General features: G+C 40.2%; 2 long non-coding RNA genes and 1 pseudogene across 2 annotated transcripts; 1 reads left to right on the top strand and 2 right to left on the bottom strand.

The window, feature by feature from the left end:
* LOC148006609 (uncharacterized) overlaps positions 1–26,856 on the bottom strand; it is a 2,902,548-nt pseudogene that overhangs the window by 1,826,927 nt on the left and 1,048,765 nt on the right.
* On the bottom strand, positions 10,613–12,191 carry LOC147995892 (uncharacterized). The gene is made up of 2 exons (XR_015673131.1): positions 12,090–12,191; positions 10,613–11,811 (listed from the first exon to the last, which is right to left on the bottom strand). It is a non-coding gene; the product is annotated as an uncharacterized LOC147995892 (long non-coding RNA).
* On the top strand, positions 11,743–12,646 carry LOC134485557 (uncharacterized). The gene is made up of 2 exons (XR_015673250.1): positions 11,743–11,792; positions 12,276–12,646. It is a non-coding gene; the product is annotated as an uncharacterized LOC134485557 (long non-coding RNA).

Raw genomic sequence — 26,856 nt, 5'->3', positions numbered from 1 at the left:
TTCTAGGCATCTAGGGTAATTCAAGCATTTGGGCTAATAGCCACTTATCAATGAGTGCATACCATGTATGTCTTTCTGTGATTGGGTTAGCTCACTCAGAATGATATTTTCCAGTTCCAACCATTTGCATACGAATTTCATAAAGTCATTGTTTTTGATAGCTGAGTAATATTCCATTGTGTAGATGTACCACATTTTCTGTATCAATTCCTCTGTTGAAGGGCATCTGGGTTCTTTCCAGTTTCTGGCTATTATAAATAAGGCTGCTATGAACATAGTGGAGCACGTGTCTTTTTTATATGTTGGGGCATCTTTTGTGTATATGCCCAAGAGAGGTATAGCTGGATACTCAGGCAGTTCAATGTCCATATTTCTGAGGAACCTTCAGACTGATTTCCAGAATGGTTGTACCAGTCTGCAATCCCACCAACAATGGAGGAATGTTCATCTTTCTCCAATCCTCGCCAGCATTTGCTCTCACCTGATTTTTTGATCTTAGCCATTCTCACTGGTGTGAGGTGAAATCTCAGGGTTGTTTTGATTTGCATTTCCCTTGTTACTAAAGATGTTGAACATTTCTTTAGGTGTTTCTCAGCCATTCGGCATTCTTCAGCTGTGAATTCTTTATTTAGCTCTGAACCCGATTTTTTAATAGTATTATTTGTCTTGCTGCGGTCTAACCTTGAGTTCTTTGTATATTTTGGATATAAGGCCTCTATCTGTTGTAGGATTGGTGAAGATCTTTTCCTAATCTGTTGGCTGCCGTTTTGTCCTAACCACAGTGTCCTTTGCCTTACAGAAGCTTTGAAGTTTTATGAGATCTCATTTGTCGATTCTTGATCTTAGAGCATAAGCCATTGGTGTTTTGTTCAGGAAACTTTTTCCAGTGCCTATGTGTTCGAGATGCTGCCCTAGTTTTTCTTCTATTAGTTTGAGTGTATCTGGTTTGATGTGGAGGTCCTTGATCCACTTGGACTTAAGCTCTGTACAGGGTGATAAGCATGGATCGATCTGCATTCTTCTACACGTTGACCTCCAGTTGAACCAGCACCATTTGCTGAAAATGCTATCTTTTTTCCATTGGATGGTTTTGGCTCCTTTGTCAAAAATCAAGTGCCCATAGGTGTGTGGGTTCATTTCTGGGTCTTCAATTCTGTTCCATTGGTCTATCTGTCTGTCTCTGTATCAATACCATGCAGTTTTTATCACTATTGCTCTGTAATACTGCTTGAGTTCAGGGATAGTTATTCCCCCTGAAGTCCTTTTATTGTTGACGATAGTTTTAGCTATCTTGGATTTTTTGTTATTCCAGATGAATTAGAAAATTGTTCTGTCTAACTCTTTGAGGCATTGGATTGGTATTTTGATGGGGATTGCATTGAATCTGTAGATTGCTTTTGGTAGAATGGCCATTTTTACTATATTAATCCTGCCAATCCATGAGCATGGGAGATCTTTCCATCTTCTGAGGTCTTCTTCATTTTCTTTCTTCAGAGTCTTGAAGTTCTTATTATACAGATCTTTTACTTGCTTGGTTAAAGTCACACCGAGGTACTTTATATTATTTGGGTCTTTTATGAAGGGTGTCATTTCCCTAATTTCTTTCTAGGCTTGTTTCTCTTTTGTGTAGAGGAAGGCTACTGATTCATTTTAGTTAATTTTATACCAAGCCACTTTGCTGAAGTTGTTTATCAACATTAGTAGTTCTCTGGTGGAACTTTTGGGATCACTTAAATATACTATCATATCATCTGCAAATAGTGATATTTTGACTTCTTCTTTTCCGATCTGTATCCCCTTGATCTCCTTTTGTTGTCTGATTGCTCTGGCTAGAACTTCAATGACTATATTGAATAAGTAGGGAGAGAGTGGGCAGCCTTGTCTAGTCCCTGATTTTAGTGGGATTGCTTCAAGTTTCTCTCCATTTAGTTTAATGTTAGCAACTGGTTTGCTGTACATGGCTTTTACTATGTTTAGGTATGGGCCTTGAATTCCTATTCTTTCCAGGACATTTATCATGAAGGGGTGTTGAATATTGTCAAATGCTTTCTCAGCATCTAATGAAATGATCATGTGGTTTTGTTCTTTCAGTTTGTTTATATAATGGATCATGTTGATGGTTTTCCATATATTAAAACTTCCCTGCATGCCTGGGATGAAGCCTACTTGATCATGGTGGATGATCGTTTTGATGTGCTCTTGGATTCAGTTTGCCAGACAACACACCTAAAAGCTCTAGAACAAAAAGAAGCAAATACACCCAGGAGGAGTAGAAGGCAGGAAAAAATCAAACTCAGAGCTGAAATCAACCAAGTAGAAACAAAAAGGACCATAGAAAGAATAAACAGAACCAAAAGTTGGTTCTTTGAGAAAATCAACAAGATAGATAAACCCTTAGGCAGACTAACGAGAGGACACAGTGTGTCCAAATTAACAAAATCAGAAATGAAAAGGGAGACATAACTACAGATTTAGAGGAAATTCAAAAAATCATCAGCTCTTACTATAAAAGCCTATATTCAACAAAACTTGAAAATCTGCAGGAAATGGACAATTTCCTAGACAGATACCAGGTACTGAAGTTAAATCAGGAACAGATAAACCAGTTGAACAACCCCATAACTCCTAAGGAAATAGAAACAGTCATTAAAGGTCTCCCAACCAAAAAGAGCCCAGATCCAGATGAGTTTAGTGGAGAATTGTATCAGACCTTCATATAAGACCTCATACCAATATTATCCAAACTATTCCACAAAATTGAAACAGATGGAGCACTACCAAATTTTTTCTATGAAGCCACAATTGCTCTTATACCTAAACCACACAAAAAGCCAACAAAGAAAGAGAGCTTCAGACCAATTTCCCTTATGAATATCGACGCAAAAATACTCAATAAAATTCTGGCAAACTGAACCGGAGAATACATATTTAATTAGCTAGTTATCAGATAATACATAAGCTAACCAGGACATAACAGATTTTAAGCCTTTTAAAAGCTAAAATATATCTACATGTTCTGTTTAACTGATAAAAGTTGGGCTGCGTGTTAGGTACATCTTATACTTTTAAATGACAGAATGATAATAGTTGTGCTCAACTTATGTTTGAGAAAAAAGTTTGTTTTTTTTTTAATTAAAAGGGTAAAAGAGTAGATTGATGTCATTATTAAGGTGAAGGGAGGTACAGGATAGAACCAGGCCTGTCATTGGATAAGAAGGAAGGATGGGTTGGAGAAAAATTTTAGAGGGCCAGAGGAAGCCAGAGTGAGAATGTGAGAGCACAGAGAACATGGCAGTAGATGTTTAGATGCTTCTCTGTACATATTACAGGTTGTTATGCCTATTCTCAAGGGATGGGTATGTACAAGATTTTGTGCCATCTAGATTGGCAAATTATATCTTATCAATTGCATCAGAAAATATTGTCTGATGTGTTCTTTCATAAGGCAACTTAATTGAGTTTAAGAGAGTGTATGGAGGCCAGATGCCTGGGCCTACCAAAGAATTGGTATGTGTTTGCCTGGCATGGTGGAAACCCAACCAAGCGGGCTGTGGATGAGAGAGGAGCGGCCTGACACGGTGCTGTGTTGGGAAGATTAGTGTGTCAGAAAGTAGATGGGGGCAGCATGGAGCCACTGAGATAAATTATTGCTATTTCCAATGGCACCAGAAATATTAAGGGAGACAGCTAGGGTATAACTGGGAACCAGTTCTGTCAGGTTTTTGTTTTGTTTTGTTGTTTTTATTTTTACTGCAGCACATATATTGTGTGTCAAGTGTCCTGAAGGGAAAACATGCTTAAGTACTTGAGTATGAAGTGATTTATTGCATCATGGCCACATATAACCATGATGGGATACTAGACCCAAAGATAGGAGAGTGAGGATTTTTAATTTCCAAGAAATTATAGGATTTTGGTGTTTCTCAATCGTATGATTTTTTTGGGTAGGATATATACCTTATGATCTAGACTAATAGATGAATCACAGAAAGAAAAAAGGTGGAGACAGATTTACCATTAAAGGTTTTTGGGGCCTGGGAATCAGATGCAAGGGACAGAGAGACTACAAGGCCACAGAATATGTTGCTTATCAATTATATTCAGTGGTTACAAAGGGGATGGTAGGTTTGAGGAAAGCAGCCAGTTAGACAGGACTGTGATCTAACACTTCCCTGCTTATGAAAGAACATTCAAAAGTCACATCCAGCTGGAAAGTCTTATGAATACTACGAAGAACCTATTAATATGGGGAGCCAGGACTGCCCTAGGCTGTCTGAAAGACCTGGACAAAAGAATAACTGGAACACGTGTTCTATGCCCTTACCCAGGATCAAACTTGTCAAGGCCTGTCTGATGCTGAAGCCAATGTCTTAAAGGAGTCAAGGTTGAGGGAAGAGACTCTTCCCTTAGGTTGTGGATATCAGTTCTTAGGCAGCTGTAACTGTGGTATCCATGTTCTTTTCGTCAGCATTGTCTGACGTAATCATTTGCTGACTTAGTTGTTCCCCATGTACAACCACCTGTACCCCCAGGACTGCAAAGTATAAATGTGATTCTACAATTTCTAATAAAGAGCAAATAAATTTCAAGCAATCATCACAAAAATGTTTACTAACAGCAATCACATTTTAAATCAGACAAACTAAAAATAAATTGAACACCATGTGCTCCAGCTGTATATCCTGTGAACATAACCCAAGACACCAAATTACTACAGAGGTACTTGTACAGTTTCACCCATTGTTGCTTAGTTCCCAGCAGGGAGGAAATGCAATTCATATGAATCCTAATGGGGTGACTGCTCTGCTTTTCCTATCAGTTATTTTGCTATACTGCCACTATGCCATCCTCATCGTGCAATCCTAGATAGCACAGTGATCTATGACTCCAAGATATAATCTTTGACTATGTAATTGCAAATATTGGAAGAGAAATGAAGTTTTCAATACTGCTATATATTTATTTAAACGTCCCTGTTTGTTTTATTCCAGAGACTGTGCTGCAAAAGGTATATACACACTTCTCCCTCATTTCCTCTGTTGAAGGCTATGTAGCTCAGTTTTAATTCTCATGTGATAAAGTATCACATTCTCTACACTATTTCAAGACATGTATCTCTCTTATTCTTTTCTATTTAAAGAGTCTAAACTGTCCTTATATCAAACTATGCTGTTTATATAACAGGCAAACCTAGAAATATCAACTGTGCTTCACAAGTTAAGTATGCAAAATACGGTTTTATAGAATTGCTTGTAATGCATGTACTCCTATTTTTATTTTCTGGTCTTTTCAGGTGTCTTTTATAATATCCACCTGCTTGTTACCTATGGAAAATTACAAACAAAAGCAGAAACAGAAAACAATTCAGGTCTGTTATCAAATCTTAAGCAAACATTCATCACTCTAGGACTGGGAAATTGCTCAGAGGGTAGAAACATATGGACCTGGGTGTGAATATTCAGCATGTATACATAATGCCAGGCATAGGGGATAGCTACACATAACTATTACCTCTGAATCCTGAGGGCTCACTGACCAGTTCTCCAATCCCACACTGAATTTCTAGTTCAACAAGAGAACTTATGTCAAGAACAGTGAACAGCACTAAAGAAGACGCTTGAAATCCTTCTCAGAACTCCAAAAACACATGCACAGATGGGTAAAGCCACATAGTTACAGGCATGCACCAGACACTCACATCCACCAACATTCTTACAACACACAACACCACAGATACATAGAAAATGGTTAAGGGACTGCAGGATAATTCTTAATTTGCTGTTGTCACCCAGTATGTATCTTAGATACTGATAATAACCAAGAAAAGATTAAGCTGGAAGAGAGTTTATCCATATTTTTAACTTTTGCTATATGTTAATTTAATTAAATGCTTTCATAATTTTACACAAAATATTATATCCAGATTTATGGGATTGTAGAATCACCCAGGACAAAAACTTTTGAGCATGTCTGAGAGACATCAGACTGGAAGAGTTCTAGTGCAAAGGCCCTCCAGCCAGAAGCTGGAACCCAGATGCCCTTCAACAGAGGAATGGATACAGAAAATGTGGCATATTTACACCATGAAGTACTACTCAACTTTCCAAAACAATGACTTCATGAAATTCCTAGGCAAATGGATAGAACTAGGAAATACCATCCTGAGTGAATTAACACAGTTAGTAGATAGTAGTCCAAAGCTTGGAATACCCAAGATACAATTCATAGACCATATGATGCTCAAGAAGGAGGAAGAACAAAATGTGTACACTTCAGTCCTTCCTAGAAGGGGGAACAAAATACTCAAGAGGGAGGGGAATATCGGGACACAGAGTGGAGCAGAGACTTAAGGAAAGGCCATCTAGATGCTGCCCCATCTGGGGATCTATCACATATGCAGCCACCAAACCTAGTCAGTATTGCTGATGCCAAGAAGTCCTTATTGATGGGAGCTTGATGTGGATGTCTCCTGAGAGACTCTGCCAGAACCTCACTGATATAGACAAGCATGCTTGAAGCTAACCATCGGACTCCATGGGGACTCCAATGAAGGAGTGAAGGAAGACTGAAACGGCTTGCAATCCCATAGGAAGAACAACAATATCAACCAACTAGACTCACCAGTGCTCCCAGGGATTAAACTACTAACCAAATAGTACTCATGAAAAAGCCTAATGCTTCAGTTGCATATGGAGCAGAGGATGGCATTGTCTGGCATCAATAGGAGGAGAAGCCCTTGGTCCTGTGAATGTTCCTTTCTCCAGTGCAGGGGAATGGTATGCTATTGAGGTGTGAGTGGGTGGATGGGAGGAAAAGCATCCTCATGGAAGCAGGGGGTGGGTTTTGGGACAGTGGGTAACTGGGCAAGGGAATAACATTTGCAGTGTAAATATATAAAATATCAAGTTAAAAAATGTTACCACTGCTCTTAATAACCCTATATAAGTTTTTAAAATCCACTTGCCAAAATTCTTACTAAGTCTGTTTTGTGTTCACACATGGACAATGATGGATTAACACCATATCTGGAATATCTTCTCAATATTAGACATAACAATGAATATGTGATTATTTTTATCCATTTTTGGTTCAAGAAGAATCCGATGCCAAAGAAAATTTCCTCTTTTTCATTAGCATGGAAATTATATTCAAAATAAGCTAATAAAATAAAGGATACCTGAGTGTATACACATTCACATACATATTCATATATATGAATATGTGTGTATATATGTATACATGATGTAGGCCTCCTTCACAGGGCATCTAGGCCTTAACAGTTCCCTCAGGCCTACACATTGCATCTAGGCCTTCATGTTTTCCCTAGACCTTTAACAGACAGCAGCTTTGCCCTCTGAGCCATCAGTCTACAGAGGAATTCATAGAGAATCCCTGTGTGAAAAACTAGGGGAGGGAGACAAACAGATTAACAGATTGATTGCTTTCTCTCTCTCTCTTTCTCTCTCTCTCTCTCTCTCTCTCTCTCTCTCTCTCTCTCTCTCTCTGTGTGTGTGTATTCAACTGAGGAGGCACTGGCAAATAAATGTTTGCCCCTCCTCTGTAAGCCAAGCCACCCCAATACTGCTTTTCCTTTTCCTTAGTTTGTTTGGTTTATTCCAAGTTAATTGTATCTGTTTCTTTAATTTCCTCTTCATTTCTTTAGTTGAGTCAGGTGTCTTTGCACATAAGCCCTGGAAATCAGTACTTGGATCAGGTCTGCAGCCTGCTCACAGGGTTCTACCCACCTCCACCACCCAAGTGATGCAATAAAAGACATGCAGCACCGCACCTGGCTTCTTTTCACTGTATATTTACTTTAGTTGCAAGGTTCATTGAGGTCTGAGAGAGGAGGGAGGGAAGGAGGGAAGAGAGACAGAGAGTGACAGAGAAACAGTGACAGAGAGGGAGAATTGTAGGTTATTGTTCCATCGCTTCAATCACTGTCTGTTGTTAGCCATCTTGGCAACCATGCCCCGAAACCCTACCTTGGGTAAGATCAAGCATAATGGCAGCAACCATATAACTCCTGCTTAGTCGCACTGAACACCCCAGTCATCACTACCTGTGGAGAATTGTAAGAGGGCTCCTCTGATCTAGAGAGTAGTACCATTGAATGAAATGAGAAGCACAACCAGCATTATTTGTTTTGAAATATAAGACGTGGAAAGAACTATATGTGTGGATTTACAGACAGAAAGACAGAGAGAGAGAGAGACAGAGAGACAGACAGACAGGACGGACAAGACAGAACAGGACAGGACAGGAGAAAAAAAACAAGAACACAAACAAAAACTCAAAAAGGAAGTCCGGTTCCAAATAGTCTCTGTCTGCACTGTCGCTCTAGAGTTGGTGGTCCAACTTATAAAAGCTTATACATGGATGGTTTTGGGAAATGCTGCTGGTTGTTCGGTTCAGGTCCAAGAATATTGCGGGTAACTAGACAACAAAGAAAGCAGTTAGACTGACTTCTACAGTGTATGGTTTCTGAGTAGAAGAAGAAGAACCTAACAGGATATGTAATGAATTCTGGCAGTAACAGCAGAAACAACTAATGAGAAAGTGTCCTTATAATATTAGTAACTGCAACAAAATGGCAGACTAGCTAGGTAACAGTTACCTAGCCATTAACTAATCTGACATAGGCCTTCTTCACATTGCATCTAGATAGGCTTTCCTATCTTCCTCTCCAGTGCTGAGACCAAAGTGAGATCAAACTCATGCATCACCATGGGTGCCTTCCTTTTCATTTTTTTCTTTCATCCTAGGAAGTGTCTATGTGTGTGTGTGTGTGTGTGTGTGTGTGTGTGTGTGTGTGTGTAGATAGAGAGAGAGAGAGAGAGAGGGAGAGGGAGAAGGAGAGGGAGAGGGGCAGAGGGAGAGAGAGAGAGAGTGTGTTCTAGAGAGAGAGAGAGAGAGAGAGAGAGAGAGATAGTTAAAATCAGCACTCAAGACTTTTTTTCTTCATATCCCTATCCAAATCCCCCCAAGCCACCAGCACCAGAGACAGAGGAAGATGAAATCTCTAGTCTGAAAAACTAGAGGAGGGAGATAAACAGATCTCTCTCTCTCTCTCTCTCTCTCTCTCTCTCTCTCTCTCTCCTCTCTCCTCTCTCTTCCTCATAATTTGTTAAAGTGTTCCCTTTGTGCTGTGTGGATTCTACTTTATTAAGCAAGTTTCACATCTTACTAGCTCCAAAGAGGAGTCAACAGTCTCTTGGCGTGCAGGCAGTTGTTACCTTCTTTAAATATTTTTTGGTGTGTTTGTTTGTTTGTTTGTTTCAAAACCCAGGGCCTGCCTTCGTTCAACAGATCCAAACCCAGTTCTCCAAGGGAAAAATGGAGTCAAGTCCGAAGTCACTGGCATTTAAGTCATCTGCCATTGACAGTCATAGGAGATGGGAATATTGTGCTTTCTCCAATGGAGATTCACCTGGGTATGCATCAACCACATATAAGGGCAGGCCTGGGGTAGAACAGGGTGGTGGATGGGGAGGAAGGATCTGGCAAGAGATCTGCGATGGGAAACTATGATCAGAATGTCACACAGAAAACAAAATTTGTACTTTAAAAAAAAAAAAAAAGCTCCCGATATCTATCCAAAAAGGAAAGGAAAAAAACCCGACAGCAGAACTTTACTAACTACAAATGTTCCATCTCCCTGTATCCAACCACTCCACTCCCAGATAGGTAGATGATAGTTTGCACTTCTGTCCCAATTGTGCTATCGAGATTAATAAAAGGGGAACCATCTCTGTGGTTATGTTTTACACACACGAAATAAAATAAAATGAGTGGATAGACGTGCCTGGCATATAAGATGCTCAATTTCTTTGCAAGCTTCATTTTGTTTCATTCTTTTAAAGGTTTGTTTATTTATTTTCATTTATATGAGTATACTAAAGCCCTTTTCATATACACACGGCAGTAGAGTACATGGGATATCCCTTTGCAGAGGGTTGTGAGCCACTATATGGTTTCTGTGCAATGAAATTCAGGACCTCTGGAAGAACAGAGCAGTGAGTGCTCTCAACCTTGGAGCCATCTCTCCAGCCCTTCACAAGCTTTATTTAACTAAACATTAAACATGAATCAGAAATGCCAAATCTTGTAAATATGGTCCAGATTCAGCCTTACTTAGAAATCCAGAGCTGGCAGGGCGAGGCTGGGAATGAGCAAAAAGAGTCTTCCTCTTTCCTTGAGGGTGTGCTATCAATTCTATTACCATTTCCAAACAGCTGGGTGTGAGTCTAACTAAGGTTTTCTTCAGTCATTTGCCATGAGCCAGAGCACTGAAAGGACAGCGAGGGATCAGACATTCACAACTGAAATCATCACTCACTGATTTCAGGCAGAAAACTTGCCCCCCCTAAAGAGGCACCGCCTGGCTCAGCGCTGAAGCAAAGCATGCTAGGGCAGCAGCAGTATTTCCCTGACAGTCCTTCAGGGACATGCACATTCTCCAGCCCCACCCCACCCCCTCTCAGCTAGCTCCTGTCCACCCCTCCCCCTTCCCCCACATACAGGGAGGAGGCCTTGTGTGTGTGGAGGGGGGAGATGGAAGTATCTCTTGAGAGAGGGTTCGGGTCTCCCAAACAAATAAATAACTAGAATCTTCATTTATTTACTTTATTTCATCGAGCATACCATGGCAGAGGGAAAAGGAACACGGAAACTAGGCCAACTGGTAGAGCTCCTTTCATTTTGTTTCAAAAAGGAAAAGCCAAAGAAACAACACTCCCTGGTTTTCGTGAAAGGAACATAATGGGAAAAGTTGAAACTTAATACTTTGGCTTTCAATAAAAGGGCCAACAGATCTACCACCTATTTGGTAAAAAAGAGGATAAAAAAACCACAAAAACGTTCTGTCAGCCAACTTCCCTTTAAACAGGAAGACTGTTTTTTTTAAACATCATTTTAAATACTTAAATATGTATTTGTGTGTGTGTTTGTGTGTGTGTGTGTCTGTCAGTCTGTCTGTCAGTGTCTTCTGTATGGAGAGGAGGTGCTGTAACACTCGGGACGGGGTGGTCTGGGGCCCCCAGGTGATACCGCACCGCACCACCCTCCCCCCCAGTCACCTTCCCCGTAGGGCCTTCCCAGTGGTCCCTTAGCCGGTTTCTGCGCACCGCCTTGGTGGAAGGGCGCCTGGCTGCGGCCAGCCGCCAAACATGGGGGGAGGGGCGGTCACCCACCAATCCCCCCCCCCTTCCGGAAGCACCTGCGCACCCGCGCCCACCGCCTGAGCGCCCGCCTACCACCCTGTTGGGAGAAACGGGGACAGCGAGGGCGGGACGCTTGGCGGGGGGAGAAAAACGCGCGGGTGGAGGGGTCCGGAGGAACGGGAAGTGGGAAAGATCCCCCGGGATCACCTGCACAGTTGAACGCCCCTCTCTGGGTTGAATCCTCTGGGCGGACTGCGCTGACCACACCCGTTTACATCTTAACGGTTTCACGCCCTCTTGAACTCTCTTCAAAGTTCTTTTCAACTTTTCCTTACTGTACTTGTTGGCTTTCGGTCTCGTGCCGGTATTTGGCCTTAAATGGAGTTTACCACCCACATTGGGCTGCATTCCCAAGCAACCCGACTCCAGGAAGATCTGGGCCCGGCACGCCTGGGCCCGCTACTGGCCTCACACCGTCCAAGGGCTCGGCCTTGATCAGAAGGACTTGGGCCCCCACGAGCGTTGCCGGGGAGTGGGTCTTCCTTACGCCACATTTCACGCACACGGCACGCGGCGGGGATTCGGCACTGGGCTCTTCCCTGTTCACTCGCCATTACTGAGGGAATCCTGGTTAGTTTCTTTTCCTCTGCTGAGAAATATGCTTAAATTCAGCGGGTCGCCACGTCTGATCTGAGGTCGCGGTTGACAGGGGAAGGAGGAAAGGAGGGCGCGCGTGGCCGCGGGCGGACAGACGGAGAGGAGAGCGAGAGGGTGCCGGGGTCTCAGGCTGGGGCCTGCGACCTCTCTAACCCGGCCAGCTCCCACATCCCGGGGACAAGTCCCGTCTTCGCACGGACGCCACACCGTCACGCCAGCTGGTGCCCGAGCGGACGGGCCCCACAAGAGAGAGGGGGGGAGGAGAGGTACCTGAGACCAGCCCAGGCGGGTGCGTTATCCGCCATCCCCAATCCGACTCTGGCAGGTTGCTCTCTCTGCGCGCAATGGTGGGTGCGTGGCAGAGGCGAATGCACGGACCCAGTGGGCGGGGCCCGCCTCCCACCAGACAGGAGGCAGGATGACCGACCAGGGCAACATGGCCCCTCTCCCGCCCAGGCAGGCACCCGACCAGGCCCCGCTGATGTGTCCCCATGGTGGGGAGAGCAGGCGAGGACGGGAGCGAGAGCGCTGGAACGAGCAGGAATGAGCCACGAGAAGGGTGGCCAGCCCGAGGCGCCGGTGGACAGGGAGACCTAGGCCCACGCAGACCCACCGGGCGTGGACGACCGCCGGACGCCGCCCAGTCTGAACTTCAGGAGACGGAGGGCCGAGGGGTGAGAAGCTAATACAGAGAGGAGCAGAAATTAAAATCAAAGCAGCTCAGAGCATCAAAGAAGCCTGTGGTAAAACCAAATCTGCAGCAACACAATTGTAAGCAATACCCATTATGGAAAAGTAAAAGACAATGCAAAAGGTTCATTAATGTATATGATGGAAACTGTTCCTTCTACCATCAACTCTGTGTGTGTGTGTGTGTGTGTGTGTGTGAATTTTCTCTCTTCCCTGGTCTTTCTCACTGACCCCAAGGAGTTAAGAGTTCATAGGTTTTTCGCTGATCATAGAGAGTGCCAACCCCCAGTAACTTAAGCTTTGCTCCCTCAGAAAACTGTCTGTTGAGTAACATCTCTAGTCGCTGGCTGCCTGTTGCAGCATCCCCATAGGTGTCTGGATCCACCCCAATCAATAGCTTTAAGCACTGACTCCCAATGGCTGCCTGCCTCATTTTACCCACCACACAGATGCCAACATTGGTCATCAGCAATAGTAGAAAATCGTTTACTTTTAATTTAAAAGGAAATCGAGTTTCAGCTTAATTTTCTGTGTGTTTTCTTGAATATATGTGACTGTGTCCGTGAAGAGACAGACTGCCCAGAAGGGCAGTTATGAACAGTTGTGAGGCGAGTTTTTCTTATTTGTAAAGACTGACAAATAATGCCTCGCCAATGCCATACAAATAAAAAAAGAAAAAGAAAAAGAAAAAGAAAAAGAAAAATATAGCTTTCAATTTCTTATCATTTTATACCTCAAGGAAGCTAAACATGACAATGCCTATTACTGTTATTATTATTATTATTATTATTATTATTATTATTATTATTATGGTTTTCACCGGAGGATCACTAGGGACTATTATGTTATTTAAAATTCTTTACATGGTAGTATAGATGAAGGACTCAGACTAAAATATTTCCTTTGTAATATATATTTCATAAGTGGAAATTGTAGAACTGACTTGCTAGGCTTAATTTTTCTAAAAATATAAAAAAAATCATCTATCCATTAAGAAATAGAACTCACTTAGCTTCTCCATACCTACCTTCATAGCCACAAGAAGCAATTTCATCTCTAGAAAAAAACAGAATCAATTCAATTTCTTTGCGTAGAATTGGGATTCTTACTCACTGATGAATCTGATATTAGGTCTGCATTAAAATAAGATTTAATCATTATGTTAAAATATATTTTCCTGGGGTTGGGGATTTAGCTCAGTGGTAGAGCGCTTGCCTAGGAAGCGCAAGGCCCTGGGTTCGGTCCCCAGCTCCGAAAAAAAAATATATTTTCCTTAAATGTTATTAAGGAAATATGGTTTCTATTATTTTCAGGTGCAAATATTTAGGTTCCAAACACCTGCATGAATGGCCATACTTAGTACAAAAACAAGTAAAATTGATTTTTTATTTTTCAGCAGTGTTCAGACAAAAACGCGTCACTATAAACTCACGGTATCATGTTTTAATAAATGTAAACCATTCTGTTTACCTTGTCAGACAGTCCCTGGGGTAGGCAAGGGTGGAAGTGGTAAGGAGGATGAAGTCTACCTCCTTGCTTAGGAGAACTATGCAGCTCACTATAATAGGAAAAACAGAAAAGAAGTTTCTTGGAATGGTTATTTTTTCTTTCCTAAAAGAACTTTCTATAGAACTTACAGCTAATATGTTAAAGAAATTTCAAGTTTCTGCCAGCCATTTGATTAAACAAAAACTTACCAATCATTTTTAGAAAGTTTGGTTTCCTGTTTCCCATATCCAGAAACTAAGTCAGTGTAACTAGATGATCTCATCTATACAGTACATCCATCCATACATGCGTGCAAACACACACACACACACACACACACAAATATATGCACATTATATAAACATTTTTATATACTATAATGACACTTTATCTTAAACATTAAAGTATTTCTTTTATACACAGGTAAAAACAGTCTAACAGCATTATTTTCTACTTGTCATGAAACAAGTGCACCTTCAACTAAAAAACCTGAGCTCAATTTTTGTCAGTAGTAACTGCTTTACAGAACATAATTCCAGTTTCGATAGAAAAACAGCTTACCAGCATTTGTAATATCCAAACCAAATTTGCAATCTCACCCAGATGTATAAATGTGCCCGGCACCTGAACCATAAAGAAGTCCATTAATAATGGATTAGTATATTAAAGAAATTGGTCATTGCTGTCGATAATACTATTAGGTTAAGCATGATGTGTGGTTTTATAGAACTTTTTCTGCTACAAACAACACTGTTTGTAAAGCAAGACCCAAATCTATCACTTTAGCTAATTCCAAACAAAGCTATTCTGTGTACACTGCAGTAGCACAGAGTTTAAAAAACTACTCACTGCCTCTTTTTCACACATATTGAAACACCTCAATGTTCTATGAAAAACAGCAAAGTTATTGCACCACCAGAAATACACAGTACAATATCTAACTTCATTTCAGTAGAGCATGAGACTTAATCTCAGGGTCAAAGGCACCAATTAAAAAAGGAATTAAACACTCTAACTAGTCCAAATAAAAGACACACAATCCAGGTACTTTATTTACAAGTCATAAGCCTAATTGGGCAGGTTTACAGCTATACTACCCTATTTCCATGCCATAATGTCCCTTGTTACTTGCTGTTTTTTCCAGGACATATGCTCAGGGTCCATCTCCTCACATGGTGGCTTTCTCCTCCCTTGGTCTCCTCTCTTGTTCCCCCTTCTCTTCTCTCTTGAGACCCTCCACTCCATCCTCAAGTCCCACCTTTCTTCTTCTATTGCCTAATCACAGACTCTATCCACTTTTGATGAGTTAAACTAAGAAGCAAAGTTTACAAAGCATCACTTGGGGTACCTGAGGATCTGTTCCTCAGGGCTTCCAGATCTTGGGAGCCAGTATGTAGGGAGCATTTAAATACAAGAAGCACCATGCCAACCCCACGAATAACTTTTCCTTATCTGACCAATAACCATCAACATCTTTACCTAATACACAGCCCATACAGATATTTTCAGATCCTAGCACCCATAGCTATGGCTTCTGGTAAAATGTAAGGATGTGTCACATTCTTACAAACTCAAGACAAACTGAGCAGATTATCCAGTATTTTCACAACAGTCCACTATTTAATCTGCAAGAATTTAAGGGTCATCAATAACAAACCAACAGAAAATGCCACTAAGCAAAGACAACAGCCATGATATATTATATTCCAAAGTTACAACCATGAATTAAGCTTTAAAAGGAAGTTATTACATAACCGTTATATTTTAAAGACTTTTAAAATAAGAATCTCACTTGGAAATAATGCATAGTTCATCTTTGACTACTGAGTGTGGGCCATGCACCCCCACTGCCATGGCCTGAGAGGCAACACCAGAGTGTTCCTCTTCACTGGGCTAGCTGACATGCTCCACAGTGCAGCAGAGTGCATGGGTCTCTCCACAAGCAGAGTGAGCTACTCTATGTGAGATTCGTGAAAATACAAGGATACACAGTCCTCTCTGGAGGGCAAACTAGACAAGCACATGGAGAAAGGATGTGGAGGAATAGTTGGAGAAATCAGAGACCATGACACAAAATTTTGAAAGAGTAATCACTGATAGTCAGTCTGTGACTAATAGAATTTAAATTGTTGCTCCTGTAGAATGAAAAGTAAAGTTGCTAACAGCGCAGAAAACATCTGCATCCTGGGAATCCAGGAAGGGTTTGTAAAAGGCCCCAAACATGTGCAGAGATTAAATAGCTCTAAACAGAATCATCAAAGAGATGATTCAGGAAACAGCACACAAAGGAAGTCACAGATGGATCAAATGCTCTGGTTACATTGACCTAATTTCTTAATATAAGGAACAAGAAATCAGTTTCCAAAAAACACGAAAGATGCTTCATCTAACAATACAAGTCAATATTAGACCTAATTTTTATAGAGCTAATGTGTAAAAGTCAAAGATACTAACTTCTTAAATGACTCTTAGTACGTTTAATTTTTGTGCAATGTCTTATAATGACTCAGAGAATGTGATATTGGAAAAAAGTAGAAGAAAGGCATTGGAAAAGGAGTTTTAGGCACAGGTTTGGTTGTAAATTTAGTAAAAGACAATCTAGTCCTTCTATATCTAGCAAATACTTTTACAGGCTCCAAATGGGTCAAAGACCTTAAGATACAAAAATGAATGTCATAAAGTTAAAACAAGGATATAGTATCAAGGTATTATGACCACTTTTTTAAAGGAAAGGAATATTTCATTTTGTGGAACTTAAACATTTCCTCTAATATTTGACATCTGGTGGCCCATCCAAAAGAAATGAAAAAAATATGAATTATAAAAGGATGTCAAATATTTTAAAAATCCAGTGGTTAATAAGATGCAGCTAATTAAGTAAGCAAAGAAAATATTCTGCTGCAAAACCATGCTTGGCCAGCCAGTGATGGAAAGCAAGACAAAAGAAGATTAGTTTCCTGCTATTTTCAAAGAACAAGCATCTACCCAGGTCAAAATCTAGATGGAGACTACTAAAACAAGCAGCTGACTTGGCGTCTACCCACCAGACTGGGCAACAAAGGAACTTAGAAACACCACCAAACATGCACAACAGTTTTTTTTCCCTCATTTTGACAGATGATCACTAAGTATTTTCTTAGTGTTCAGCATGGGACACGTACTGTGTACTTCCTTCAGTTACACATCCCTGGCTTTCTAGAACTTAAATTTTTATCTATTTAATAATACAAAGAAGGAAATTCAGAAAGAAAAAGCAACATGGTACACAAGTATGCTGAAGAAACTGACCACAAGCAATAAAACAAAGTCTCAACAAGCTCAAGAAGTTATCCCAAGATCTACTGACACAAATCACTAATCTCAAAATTTTCTGAAAATATTTAACAGCTAATAAGAGCCCTAGAAAACTTGAAAAACTGAAACACATATAAATTTTAAATGTGTGTCTACAATCACCCTTCGTAGTGCACCGTGTAAGCAGATGATGGCAACTAAGAAAGACTAATTCCTGAAAAGAAATCCAGATGGACAGATTCTGTTTTGCCTCAACAGGGTCGTTTCTAAAATAACCATTGTTTTTTTTAAATCTGACAAAACAGGAAACAGAAGTAACTGGGATAAAACGAAAATCTAGATCCTTTCTACTGTGCTATATGTCTATCTTCTCGTTAATGTGTTCCTAAAACTATGATTTCTTTTAATGTTTGTGGTTTTACAATTTATTCTACAAGGAAACCAATAGGAAAGACTTGCCAATTTCTTTGGAACTGTAATGCAAGGTAGTAAAACAAATGAAGATTTTGTGATTGTAAAGAGACTAATTTTCCAAGACAGTTATGGAAATATGTTTTCTAAGAAACCAACTCACTCAAATGAGGCATTTAGACTCTGGTTACAATAGTGGTTGTGTCCTTCCTTGAGCGGGGTTCCCTGCTCTGTAGCCTTCCCTTGAAAGTTCTGTTCTCTTGGTGTCATCTCCTGAAAGCCGAGGTTAGGTACCATGGTGTCTGCTTTTAAGTTCTAAAAAATACTGAAGAACATAAACTTCAGTGTCTGCACGGTGACATAAGCCAAATCGCTAATAGCTCATGTAGTTAATGTGAAGAAATCATGCTTTCACTCCCAGCCTAAGTTGGGATTGAGTTCCAGGTGAACATCATCCTCCAGTTCCAGAAATCAAAATTATACACTGGTCATTGTTCAGATTTAGATTTTGTTTGGATTCATGTTGTCACTTGTGGAAGTTTGGACCTGGTTCTTCCTCCCAGCCCCATGCTCCCAGAAATAAGACGGAGACTCAAAATATATTAACAAATACCTTGGCCATAGAGCTAGACTCTTCTCTGACAAATTCTAACCCACTTACTCAAATCTACATTCCGCCATGTGGCTCATTACCTGTGCCCAGGAACCACGGGTCTGTATGGTCACATTTTCCAGGGCAAGTCTCTCCGACCTGGCTCTATCCCAGAATTCTTTCTGCCTCCCGGATGTCCCACCTTCTATTCTATCCTTTCCTATAGGCCATAATTTTTTTTAACTGAAAGGTGATATATCCATACAAATGCACAAGATACTCTCTCTACAGTCGCTAGCATTCTTAAAGCCTTCAAAGAGCTAATTATTCCAATTTTACTTTTACTTCTAATGCACCAACTCCAACACCAACATTCAGAGACCATCCATGGGAGGACTATTGTTTTAAAGAACTTATGTGCACCTGCTTTTCCTTTCAGTTTATTCTGGTAATAATGCCACTCCAGCAGGGTGTTAGCATCAGGATGAAAAGGTGTTCTATGTAGACCAGGCTGGCCGGGAATTCATAGAGGTTCACCTACTAGGATTAAAAGCTTGCTCCACAAACATGGCTCTGATGAACTGACTCAATCTAACAGCAGCAGAGTCAGTTTTCTGTAGCCTTTGATTTCTTAAAATGAAAAACAGGCAACTCGGATACCAGGTTCAGATTGTAGGAGAAGAAAATGAGACAAAAAACTACAATCAGACTTCTGTAATTGTGGTATAAGTAGGTATAAGTAGATTTAGAGAGCAGGGGGCTCAGAACAAAGAGACATATAACACACAAGCTCTCCTGCCTCACTACATAAGTCAGAAAAAAGAACAATAGACCAGAAGGTAAGTGTCCCTAGCATAAAATCAATTCCTTTACATTCAAAAAATCCCTTTCAGAGCTGAGTCAAAACTACCTAGGTATAGGTACTATACCTAGGTATAGGTATAGTTACTTCCCAACTAAAGCCTTGTTGGGAATCTAGAATTTTCTAGTATTTTCACATAAGGGAAAAACTGACGTTCAAACGAAACTGCAAATGTAGCTATCTTGTCCAGAAAAAACTAAAGAAAAATGCTAAATAAATGCTTCTAATATGAGTAAGTAGTACACACATAAACCTGAAATTTCATTTGCAAAACAGACTGCCCAGTTGACACAACTCAATGATACAGAATTATCCAAAACCCAGAAGTTATTATGTTTACCTACATTAAGGGAGGAGAGTTATTTGAACAGAAGAGAAAGTCTGAAGACACAGTATAGCAGAAAATTCCCCTTAATGAGCAATAAAAAGATATAGAAAATATCCAGAAACTCTCATCTATGTGAGATAACAGAGTCCTCAATTTAACATACTCCTCTCTGTATATTTCAACGTACACTAAAGCAGTACTATTCTAATTTCTCAATACCTGTGATAATAAGGGGTAGCCAATTTGAACAAATGAATAAATTTAATTGAGAAAAAACAAAATACTTTCGAAAGAATATATTGTTATCATTTCAGACACACACACACACAGACACACAGACACACAGACACATACACACACACACACACTCTCTCTTATGTATCAATTTTTTTAAACAAACAAGAATACAGCTCTTTAAGATTTGTTATACTTCTTACACCCAGGAGACAAAGAAGAAAACAGTATCAACATGCCTTCCAGAGCTCTGATGTCTGGGTGCCCTCAATACTGACATATTGCCTAAACGGAAAAAAAGGAGCATTCAAACTCAAACTAATTCTTCTCATTAAAAACATATTTAGTCAATTTTAAAAAATCACATTTAAGAATAATGTTAACATAATGTAGAATATATTATGGACTGTACACCACCTTAATAGATGAATTTCCATTTCTTCAGTTTTTTGATAGAATGTTAAATCATTTCTAACAATAGCATAGCATTATTTCCTATTCTACTTTCTAACCTTCTTCCTTTAAGATTATAATTTTATAAGATAAATCTTATTATACAATTTAGTTATGTGTAGTTTCACCTATTTAGCTTTGATAAACTCCATTCTGCACAACTCTACAAATTTTATTTAATGAAGCAATTACAATGGCTACTACTACCCAATGTTGTTGATAAGTAATAAAACACAAGAGGATTACAAGGAGTTAGATTAATTCTCACAACACTATAGGGAAAAATTACTATCACCCACAACTTTTATATTAGTAATATAAGTTCAACAGCTGGTGAGTGCCCAAATTGGAATTTATTTCCAGTCAGTCTGATTTCCAAGCTCTTAAATTATCATACTTGTTGTTATTGAAATCTCTTTTTAATAAAGTACCCACCACAACCATCAAAATAGAGCACACAAAACTAAAACAGTTCCACTTAGTGAGATTTAATGGGAGAACAAGACAAGGGAAAGGGGCGAGAGAAAAAGAGAAAAGAATGAAGAGAAGAGAGAGCATGAGGGCAGAAGAAGTCTGCCTTTCATTTGGAATATGACATAACTACTCCCACGTGGAGTTGGGATTTGGACCAAAGGAATACTGGGAAAGTAGGGCTGTTTCCATGTCAACAGTTACCAAATAGTGTTGTTGCTCAAGGCAATTCCTGATACCAACAATACTGCTGTTATAATTCGACATATTTCAAAAAGAAGTTCACAAAAAAAACAAAGTCTATATACACAGGGAATTGTTCTTTCATTATTAGCTGTTACTAGTTCTGCCCCATGACAATTATATTTATGGAGATGAAAGTAAATATTATCTCATAAGGAAAATTACTGACTTACAATAACCAGAGATTGTTAATAAGGATTATTATAACCCAACTATTTGGATAAGACTACTTTATAATAACATTAATTCTAATAATCCCCCTGGTGTTCCAAAATATGATGGTACAGGTCCTAAAACTGCCACTCATTTCTACCTGTCTTAGGCTCTGGCTGAATCTTTCGTGCACTGTGACAGCCAATTCTGTGAAAAACTGACTCATAAGAGGCCAGTGAAAGAAGAACACAGACTGGAAACAATTAAAAAAAAGTCTATTCAGTCCCAAATCAAAGTACACCTGCCTGTTATGACAGAGCAAGCTGGGAAGATCCAAGTAAATATATTTAAAATGCAAATCAAACCAGCCCTCAATAAACACCGAGAAGTCAACAAAATGATCTAAGTATTAAAAAGAAAAAACAAAACAAACAAACAAACAAAAAAAACACAAAAGCCCCAAACCACTCTTTCTCTTCAACAAGAAGGCCAAGTAGGAGATGCCAACATGCAGATCTTCATGAAGACCCTAATGGGCAAGACCATTACTCTTGAGATTGAGCCCTGTGACACCATCAATAATGATCCAAGACAAGGAAGGCATCCCACCCACCAGCAGGGCAGATATTCGATGGCAAACATTTGGAGGATGGCCACACCCTGTCCAACTACAACATCCAGAAAGAGTCCACCTTCCACCTGGTGCTGCGTCTGCACAGTGGCATCATCGAGTCATCCCTTTGTCACCTTGTCCAGAATTACAATTGTGACAAGATGATGTGCCACAAGTGCTACTCATGCCTGCACACAGTGTAGTCAACTGCTACAAGAAGTTCGGCCACTCGAACAATCTGAGCACCAAAGAAGGTCAAATAAGGCTGGGGCCATACCTGGCCTGTGACCCTGTGACCAAATAAAATCCATTGACTTGGGCAAAGAAAGAGAGAGAGAGAGAGAGAGAGAGAGAGAGAGAGAGAGAGAGAGAGAGAGAGAGAGAGAAAATGACAAAGAAAAATATCAAGCTGGGCACAGGACTTAAACCCTAGCATTCAGAGATAGAGGGCAGGCACATCTCTGTAAGTCTGAAGGCAGCCTGGTCTACAAAGTGAGTTCCAGGACAGCCAGGGCTATACAGAAAACCCTGACTCAAAAACAAAACAAAATTCTGACAATTAGCTTTCCTGTGTAAAACCATTATGACTCTTTAGCATATCCAACAAAAATTCATGTATTGGTGGCAAGAAAATACACTGTTAACTATGAATACTCTATGCTGGTACACAACACCAGACAAACCCACATTTGGAAAACAGCTGTGTAAGAAATATAGTAAGACACAGATTTAAACAACTAACATTATTGGATTTTGTACTAAAAACTGAGATCTTACAAGTAAACTCTAGTGGTTTGGCTTGATGCTGCTTGTATATTATTGTTCATATTGGTTCCTCAAGAGAGGTTGCTCCCACCCTACAAGCAGAGCATCATGTACTTAGGTGATACTATGTGAACCTTCTCTCCACTTTAATAGGTCAATAAAAGGTTAGAACCTATGATTGGGTAGTGGATACGAAAGGTGGGACTGGAGTCTCAGGAGGCAGTGGCAGGTAGAAGGAGAAAAAGAATGAAGGAAGAGGAGTGAAGGAAGCCACTATGCACCAGAATCCTGTGGCTGGGAGAAACCAGAAGTAATAAGGAGTCTTAGAATTGGGAAATAAGTTAGTATTGTATTAGATATGCCCAATCTAGGCATATAACTTATTATTAAAATATTTGGATTGTGTGTCTTTTACATGGGCTATTACGGTTGGAAATTTTAGTAACAAATTGAAAAAGCCATGTCTGGTTTAGAACCAAAGTAACCTGATACGTAAATCCACCCCCATCCACTGAATATTAACAACTAGGGCTTCACTCTAAAGCTGCTTCAGGGTGGAAATTAAGCATGAATCTAAAGGGTTTAGATAGAGCTAACTGAGATGCTCCCTGCCCAAGCCCCAAGCAAACCTAGGCAACCAGAGGTACCACACCAGCCCTGAGCTGGGACACAAGGTGGTGCCATTGTCACAACATAGTTGGGGTTTCCTGAATCTGAGAGAAAAAAAAGGACAGGAAGTCAAGGTTGCCTGAGATGAGGCCTTCACAACTGAAAATTAGCAACTGAAAACACAGCAGGTATCTTTCCAAAGCTTTCTCACAGATAACAATGGGCTGATCTAGGGATCTCTCTCTCAAGTCAACCTTCCCATGCACACTTTGATTTCCAACATCCCTCCACTTCTAAACAGGGCACAGGACACAGGTAGCAAGACCAGCTATCTCAACTGCTTACACTGCAGGCTGTGTAACATCAATACACAGGCTGAAGGCTATACAGGACAGTCAAAAGAGCTAAAGGGCTCAAAACCAAAAAAGCCAAGGGTCTTTGTACAGTCAGCCCCTCCCTACTAGTGAAAGAATCCGAAAGGACCTTAATGTCCTAAAACAAACACCAGAAGGAAACAAAGATAAAAGAAACCAGACCAAATATAAGAATTAAAATAGTACCACTGCACTCTTTTCCTCCTTCGCTTTTTCCTACATAAGGTGCTATAGAGAATTGAGGAGTTTCTTAAGTAGTGAATATAAAAAGCAGTGATTTTGTTTTTAACATTCTTAGCATTTCAGAGTATATATGACCAAAGTCTAAGAAATTAAATTTGCCAAGGTATGTTGAACAAAATTTTTGCATTTTCAACAGGTAACACTAAAAGCTGTACCAGAATCCACTCTGACATAACACTTTACCAGCAAAACTTGTAATTATAAACAGTGTGATCTGCTCTCGTTAAGCAAATATCTTGATTTATTAGTACTTAACTTTAACTCAACGAAAAGATAAAATAGTTAGATTCAGTCATCACAGAGACAACAACAGTACAATTAATACAGTAATGAAAATGTAACTCTACTTTATGTCTATATAACAAGGAACTATAGTAAGGACTAAAGAGGGCTAATATTGCAAATACCTTAAGAGGCATGGATCTGGGCAGGAGAGAGAGCTCAGTGGATAAGAGGTCCTGAGTTCAATTCCCAACAACCACACAGTGGCTCACAACCATCTGTAATGGGATCTGATGCCCTATCCTGATGTGTCTGAAGACAGCTACAGTGTACTCATGTTAATTGATTAGTTAATTAATTAATTAATTAGCCATGGACCCAGAGAAACAAGGTGAAATCATCTAAACCAGTATGAAGACAACCAGCCAATCAAGCACAGTGATATATGAAGAGATCTTAAATGACAAATATGTATCTGTCAACTGCACGGGTTAAAAAAAATGACACTGACATACATATTGACAGCAATTTGCTGTCAATTGGGGGCAAACATACACAACTATGACCATCAAGAAGACTCAAAATTAAGAAAAATTTGGGTAGTAATACTCAATAAAGAAAGACAAGTGCTAAAATGATCAGAAAGGAATAAATCTAGATTGGGTAAATGAAAGCTCAGAAAGAAATTATTTGGAATAAAAAAAAGAAAATAAAATTAATTAAGTAAATAAATAATTGGGGGCCAGAAACAGATGGAACAATCTCACTGGGCAAAAAAAATTAGGTGAATAGGTGTCTTACAGTTTTATTGCTGTGAAGAGACACTGTTACTGAGTCAACTTTGATAAGGAAAACTGGCATTGGGCTGGCTTACACTCTCAGAAATTTAGTCCATTATCACCATGGCGGGAAGCACAGCAGCATTTAGGGAGGCATCGTGCTGGATAAGGAGCTGAGAGTTCTACATCTTCATCTGAAGGCAGGAGCAGGAGACTGTGTTGACACTGGTCATAGCTTGAATATAAAGACTTCACAGCCCACTTTCCCATTGACACACTTCCTCCAACATGGCCACACATACTCCAAGGCCCCACCTCCTAATAGTGCCACTCCTTATACGACAAGGATTCAAGCATATGAGCCTATGGTGGTCATTCCTATTCAAATCACCACAGCAGATAAGTCTTCAGACAGGGAGTTCATAGCTAAAAGTATATAAAAATTAAAATTTCCAGATATCTTCACCAACCCACAGGGAAAACTACTCATTCATTCCAGAGACTAGACCCAGGAAGAGTAGATAGAGCTGGTAGAAGAGGCAACCAACACAAAGGAGTAACTCGGTGATACCCTTTCTCGACTGACAATTATGGCCCTTTCCTGACCTTCTTCTAAAAATCTCCCCTCCAGTAACTTACTCTGTATCTAAATTCTGGCCATTATATGGAATATACCTTTATCAAAGATTTAAAAGCTAACATTCTTTTTTTTTTTTTTCCGGGAACAGCTTTATTCTTTTTTTTCATAATTGCATTTATTTATTTTTTTTATTAACTTGAGTATTTCTTATATACATTTCGAGTGTTATTCCCTTTCCCAGTTTCCGGGCAAACATCCCCCCCCTCCCCTTCCTTATGGGTGTTCCCCTCCCAACCCTCCCCCCATTGCCGCCCTCCCCCCAACAATCACGTTCACTGGGGGTTCAGTCTTAGCAGGACCCAGGGCTTCCCCTTCCACTGGTGCTCTTACCAAGATATTCATTGCTACCTATGAGGTCAGAGTCCAGGGTCAGTCCATGTATAGTCTTTAGGTAGTGGCTTAGTCCCTGGAAGCTCTGGTTGCTTGGCATTGTTGTACATATGGGGTCTCGAGCCCCTTCAAGCTCTTCCAGTTCTTTCTCTGATTCCTTCAACGGGGGTCCTATTCTCAGTTCAGTGGTTTGCTGCTGGCATTCGCCTCTGTATTTGCTGTATTCTGACTGTGTCTCTCAGGAGCGATCTACATCCGGCTCCTGTCGGTCGGAACTTCTTTGCTTCATCCATCTTGTCTAATTGGGTGGCTGTATATGTATGGGCCACATGTGGGGCAGGCTCTGAATGAGTGTTCCTTCAGTCTCTGTTTTAATCTTTGCCTCTTTCTTCCCTGCCAAGGGTATTCTTGTTCCCCTTTTAAAGAAGGAGTGAAGCATTCACTTTTTGATCATCCTTCTTGAGTTTCATTTGTTCTAGGCATCTAGGGCAATTCAAGCATTTGGGCTAATAGCCACTTATCAATGAGTGCATACCATGTATGTCTTTCTGTGATTGGGTTAGCTCACTCAGGATGATGTTTTCCAGTTCCAACCATTTGCCTATGAATTTCATAAACTCGTTGTTTTTGATAGCTGAGTAATATTCCATTGTGTAGATGTACCACATTTTCTGTATCCATTCCTCTGTTGAAGGGCATCAGGGTTCTTTCCAGCTTCTGGCTATTATAAATAAGGCTGCAATGAACATAGTGGAGCACGTGTCTTTTTTATATGTTGGGGCATCTTTTGGGTATATGCCCAAGAGAGGTATAGCTGGATCCTCAGGCAGTTCAATGTCCAATTTTCTGAGGATCCTCCAGATGGATTTCCAGAATGCTTGTACCATTATCAATCCCACCAACAATAGAGGAGTGTTCCTCTTTCTCCACATCCTCGCCAGCATCTGTTGTCCCCTGAGTTTTTGATATTAGCCATTCTCACTGGTGTGAGGTGAAATCTCAGGGTTGTTTTGATTTGCATTTCCCTTATGACTAAAGATGTTGAACATTTCTTTAGGAGTTTCTCAGCCATTCGGCATTCCTCAGCTGTGAATTCTTTGTTTAGCTCTGAACCCCATTTTTTAATTGGGTTATTTGTTTCCCTGCGGTCTAACTTCTTGAGTTCTTTGTATATTGTGGATATGAGGCCTCTATCTGTTGTAGGATTGGTAAAGGTCTTTTCCCAATCTGTTGGTTGCCATTT

Source organism: Rattus norvegicus, chromosome 2 (genome assembly GCF_021556685.1).
Source record: "Rattus norvegicus strain SHRSP/BbbUtx chromosome 2, alternate assembly SHRSP_T2T, whole genome shotgun sequence".
NCBI classification, from domain to species: domain Eukaryota; kingdom Metazoa; phylum Chordata; class Mammalia; order Rodentia; family Muridae; genus Rattus; species Rattus norvegicus.
Note: the sequence above shows the minus strand (reverse complement) of the source record. Positions and strands in the feature narration are given on the sequence as shown.